The following is a 6368-nucleotide window of genomic DNA, read 5'->3' on the forward strand; positions in this document are numbered from 1 at the left end:
CAGGTTAATTGTAGCAGCTGGCACTGTAAGCAATATATATAGAGGAGAGAGAAGAGGTATGTCAAGCTGTGCTCCTAGAATATATTGCTTACAGTCATGACTTGAACGAACCAAAATATAAACTTATTTCCTCTACTGGATCCAGGTATCACCTTCAAGACTGCCGACAAAACTTTATTTTATAATGTCACACTTTCGTCACTTCCCTATCAAAATTTTGATGCCTGTCAGCCGCTGGCTCAGGGTCGCCCAAAGTTCTTTTCGCGGTGTAAATTAGAAGCTCTATGTCCGCTTTAGGTTCCGGTTGCCGGAGCGGAATAAGCGCCGAAAGAGAATCTTGTGAAATACCCGTCGAGCTTGGGGCGATCGTGGGGCGCGCGTATTCGGTACCTGATACGTTCGGGACAGACACGGCCAAATCTGAAAATGCGTTAAAAAATTGCCCCCTCTCTTCCCCCCTCTATGGGGGGAAGGGAGGGGGTCATTTGAATCGCTGTACGCTATATATATATATATATGAGCAGACTAGACATGTATCATCGCGGCATAATGAAGCAAGTGATAAGTAAACATGAGTTTGAAACGGGAATAATATCAGTTAATACAACTTTCAACCCCAACTTTCCACATTACCAATAACATTCTCTAATATTTTCCCGAATTGCAAGACCCTCGCACATTGCCCGAGCAAAATAATTTTCGATATTCACCAGCAGCCAGCATTCTCACACATTTCCCAAAACAAAACATTCTTCAATATGCAATACTATCACTCAACTATCAACATACTCCAATATTCAACACTGCTCAATATTATCCCACATCATCCATGTACGAAACATTCAACTTATTTACCCGTACTAAACACTCCTACCTGTTGCGGTGGTAGCGGCCGGTACCAAACATTTACCACGTATGGTTGAGCAAAATATTATCTCACATTAACCAGTATTGAACCTTCTCTCATATTCACGAGCACCATATGTTCACATATACTGTTAAGCATTCTCCCGCAATAATCAGTTGAATCAGTCCTCAAATTTCCCCTAAAATACAGTATTAGCAAAAAAACAGCCTATTGTATTTACAGAGCTTAATTTTAACTATTCCAACATAGCAGACTCAATTCTCAATACAGGTAGCTAATTCCTGTTTCCAGGTATGAAGTACCTAATAGCCTATATAGTGAAATTATTCACGGAAAAGCAATTTTTCCCTATCCTGTGTACCTAAAATTCTCGAAATACACACGTGCAAATACCAATAGTTTGATTTCGCTTCGAATAGAGTTCACAATAACGGAACCGTGCAACTTAGTTACCTTACAAATTTGCTCTGTAAACCCTGTTGTAACACGTCTTCAGCAGCAAGCTCTGTTGGTAAGGTTGCCAGTTGGTAAGGTTGCCAGATGCCACTACTCAACTCGAAGCTAACCGACTTGATGGATCTAAGCTTTCGGTTCTGTAGTCCACAAACGATCCTGATGATGTCTTGGCCGATGGATCAGAAATTGTAACCTCGAGTATAATAACACGAACAGCTGAAATAACACGTTCGTGTCATTATAACCCAAAGTTAGAAATGTCAGCAAAAATCTCGAATCACGACGGCGTGTTCTTGAATGTCGTCGCGTGTTCCAAGTTCTAACCGCCAAAGACCTTCACTTTAGGAGGCACTGGACATGAAACACTTAGGAAGTTGTGTTTCTAAAGATTCCTAAATAGCTTTTATAAACTTCATTATTTTCTATTAGCTTGCATCGCAGTTCACACTAAGGGTTACACACGATGGAAACGAGAAGCATGTCTAATTAGCCACACTACACCATGAAATGCACCAAGCTACTGACCGTTAGAGAGCCGGGGCAGAGCGTCGGAGGTAGTGGGGTTAGGGGGTGCGGGTAACCCCACCTTAGAATAGGGAGTATTTTGTGGGTTGTTTATCAGTCTTCCCTGGAATGCGGGAGTTTTGAAGCCTTGCTTGCAATTGCAATTTGTGCGTGGCCATCAGTATAGGTGCATGGGTTTATTCATCATATGCTAAATTCACCATTCTATATGTCACGTTAGAATCGACTCTCCTCTCATTCCGTCGTATCACATAGCGAACGTACGCGTGCACATTCATCGACCATTTATAACACGGGAGACGGTCATGGTTCGTGCGTTTACCTTGTTCAGCCTCTGACCAGCCCCATCGTGCGATAGCGTCATCAGCGTTTGACCAGGGGCATCATGACGAAGCTTGACCAGCTGCTCTTTTTAATCATATTACGCAGATTTGGCCTACCGGGCAAATGTCTTCCAAAAAAGGCTGGTAAATAGAAGCAAAACACCCTACTTGGCCGACTTACCCCTAGTCCGAATATAATGCCTCTGAAACGACCTTAATCGACACGAAAATTTTGACAGGGTAAGATAAGACGTGAAGTGCTTAAACCCATGCACGACCATAATGTTAAATCTATACAAATTGTGTTGTATTCAAAGCTTTATCAACTAGTACAAAATGGTTTGAAGCATTGATGGTAAAATATTCTAAGATCGTGACGAATTACAATCTGATCAATGAGCATACATCAGAAGAAGAGAATCATTTTTATGGTTTATTTTTTTGGCAAAATGAAGAAGCACCCCACATTAAAACTTTTGGAATGTTCAAGTTATTTGCACAGTGAATTCGATTAAATTTTACTTTATTGTAATATTTGATAAAAAAGAACACGGTATTGGAGGGGTAATTTTTAGGCCACATTTACTTACCCTCTCAAGTTGTGCTCTAACTTCCTTCACAACGAGTGAAAGTTCACTTCCTTGTGCGTACTGATTTTTTCTATCAAAGGCTTGAATGGCTTTGATCTTCGATATTAAGTGAAGTTTCTTATGAGTTGAAGCGTCAAGAACCTCCGTATGGGAACGTATCAGTAAATCCATGGACTCCTCGTACGCCTTCAGTGCTTTCCCTTTTGCGGCAAAGCTGCATGGCCTCAGTTTCACTAAATTATTTTCAGAATATTCTGAGAACAAGCCCTCGATTTCCTGAAACAAAACTGCAAGTGTTTACAAGGATGCAAGAGTTTAGTATGTATTATAAGTGTGCAGTATATATAAGACATGTCGCATACCGCAATGGATTCCCATCATCGCAGTGATTGCTCTTGTCTAATTAAAATTCAATATAAATTTAGTTGAATACTTAAAAAAACATTATTGAAATTTGTGAATTGGCTCGTAAGTTTCCTTTGTTTCACTATCTGTTGCATAGAAGAAAAAAGTTATATCTTTTATAATAATTTATATTTAATTTATATTATAATCAAAATTATATCAAATTATATCAATTATTTATATAATATATTATATCAAAAATTATATTATACAATAGATTCAAATTATATCAACGAATATTTTTGGATATTTTCTTTTTCTAAATTTGGTGGATTAAAATTTTTGTTTTTCTGAATTAATTATCGATCGAGACTTCACCGAGCAAAAAACCGAATAGGACTAAATGAAAACGTCACGACCGCAATATATCAGAATCTAATTAGCAACGGCTACAATGCAGATGAACGAGTTGTACGACAATCCTAAAAATTCTAAAAAAGCAAAACAAATATCTACGAAAAACAATCTTCGATCTACAAAAGAAAACAGGAAAAACCTCGTCATGAAAAAATCACTGTAATCCTTACTACTGTAAGAAAAGTGTTATTCGTAAACTTTCTAGCAATAAAGAAGGCTGTAGCCAACTTGATAACAAAAAATGCGTTAGTTGACAGCTACCGCCTTAAGGCTCCGCCTCACTTGCCACCTCCTGACAGGCGGACCAATTGGAGCCTCAAGGTACCACCTGAGGGAGCCTCGCGGCAACACCATCAATCGTGCAGCTTCCAACAGCATCGCCATGCTGTGTACCAAGCCTTCACCAGCAACTGAATGCGGTGTACCAAGCCAGCACCAGCATCTGAATGCGGTGCAACAAGCCTGCACCAGCATCTGAATGCGGTGTACCAAGCCTGCACCAGCATCTGAATGCGGTGCAACAAGCCTGCACCTGCATCGTCATGATGTGCCCCATCCTGCATTCGCATCTCCATGCTGTGCATCAACCCATCAAGACTGGAGCGGAGGCGCTCATCATCAAGGATAGAACTCATGATAAAACTCTTAACGAAACTACAGTATTTGTCAATACTATGAAATAATTTTTTTTATTTTTATTACTAATTAGCGTCCAATTTAGTTGCTTCGTGTAGTCAACTATATAAATTCTGATGTTTCAATCTATTTTTACTTGATAATGGAGTATAGGTACACTCGAAACGTTGTTAATATCTTGAATTATTTAATTATCTTTCGGAAACGTACTACTCAGTCAACGAACGACAGAGAAAAGTATCGTTCGACCCCTTGAAAAAACGTACCTACTTGAAAATTACGCTAAAATTTATTTTTCTGCTTATCAAGCAAACTTGTATTATAGAAAAAATTCTGCTCCTATCGCATACCATAATTGCGTGAAATTATGTACACTCAGGTTGGAATAAGCAGAAAAGACACGATGTCATACTGGATCTGCATCGCGTGAGGCTGGAGGCAGCAAAACCGCTCATTGGGCACAGGACAGTTATGCAAGCACCCAAGACTCGGCAATCGCCTAAACATATTCACTCACACTTTCCAGCTGTGCTTTCACTTCATTCACGACCGGAAAAAGTTCACTGTCCTTGGTGTATTGATTTTCCCTGGCGTAGGCTTGAGTAGCAGTGGCCTTTGCTGTTGAGTGATGTTCCATTAGAGTTGAGGCGTCAAGTGCTCTATCGGTACCGATCACCAAGTCCATGGCGCTCATGTAAACGCTCAGTGCCTCCATTCTAGCTGCACTGCCTTCTGCTTACGTTCATTCGCTTCCATATGGTCTGAGTACATACTTTCCATCACCTGAAATAAAAGGACGTCTTTACCCTATCACTGGCAAGTTACCATGTATGGTCGCTTGAAATCGTCTCACGAAGAGACCCACCACAGCTTCTGTTTTGTGTTTGAGGATTCCCTATCATGCCTCAGCCAGTCAATAATTAACTGACCATCGTTCCATGCATAGCATCACCACCCGCCTTACCGATACATTAAAAATATAATTTGTAATGGAAAATTTTGACTGACGATGAAATTTACGCTTTTTCTTCAATTTTTTAAAAAGCGGAAGTATCAATATATATTTAATTATTTGAGGTGTCGTGATTAAATTTAATACAATAAAATTTTTAAATTATTAATTTTTTTCATTTTATTGAATTTTGTAATTATTTGTCATATTTTCGAAAAAATATACTCCAACAATAACTATCTAATGTAATCGAGCCTTAATCGACTCGAGCGCATTCGTCAACTTGGCTTCATGAGCCAAACTAAACAGCTGCTGCTTGCGGTACGGTTATTGATGTATATAATTGATAGACATGATTGCATGGTATTACAATCGAAACCTATTTCTGTAAATTTTAAGTTCAAATAGATAAAAAGTTATGATTTTCATACTCTTCGTAGCACGCCTTTTAAGCGACGATAATGCTGGAAGCGTGACGGACTTTGGGTAATATATTATTTATTTAAAATGTTTCTGGTACAAATTTCTTCATTTTGACTTTGCACTACGGGATCACATCAACATAAAAAGTAAAATATCCTAGTCCCGCTGATATGATACTATATAATATTGTCTTTAAGCACTGTTTCGACAACACATTTGCATAACCCTTATGCTTTTACCTATTACATGGCTACCCCTTAACCTGGGTATCACCAAGTAAATGCTAACAATTATTTTGCAATATATACATAAACGTGGCTTTCGATACCCATTAAATTAGGAACTATTCCGGTATCGCTCAAATATCGCTATGTCGAAATTTCATTTCACTACGATATCACGAGATGTGATGTAGAACGCTTATTATTATCAGAAAATATTGTAAAGCAGAATAAACCTTAACAAAGCAATTCGTGTAGAAATAAAATGTGCATGTATATATATAAACTACTTCCTGAAGCTTGATTTTTAATCTACCGTCATCTGAAAAAAAGCTCCACTCCTTGATAATATAAATCAACGAATTCTCTGGTCATCAAGCGCACGTGTATATATTACGTATATACACGTAATATATAAACGCATATACATCTATATATAAAACGATTATATATATGTATATCTATATTGCCACGTACACCCATCACCCTCAGCGAAAGATAGAAAATAATTTCAATTTTTGCATTTTAATGACGGGCCATGCAAGTCACAGACTAAAAAATTTGCAAATATTGTAATTGACGTTTTCCGCCATAATTCACGCACCTACTCAG

This window comes from Hyalella azteca, unplaced genomic scaffold (genome assembly GCF_000764305.2).
Source record: "Hyalella azteca isolate HAZT.00-mixed unplaced genomic scaffold, Hazt_2.0.2 contig16801, whole genome shotgun sequence".
Lineage (NCBI taxonomy): Eukaryota > Metazoa > Arthropoda > Malacostraca > Amphipoda > Hyalellidae > Hyalella > Hyalella azteca.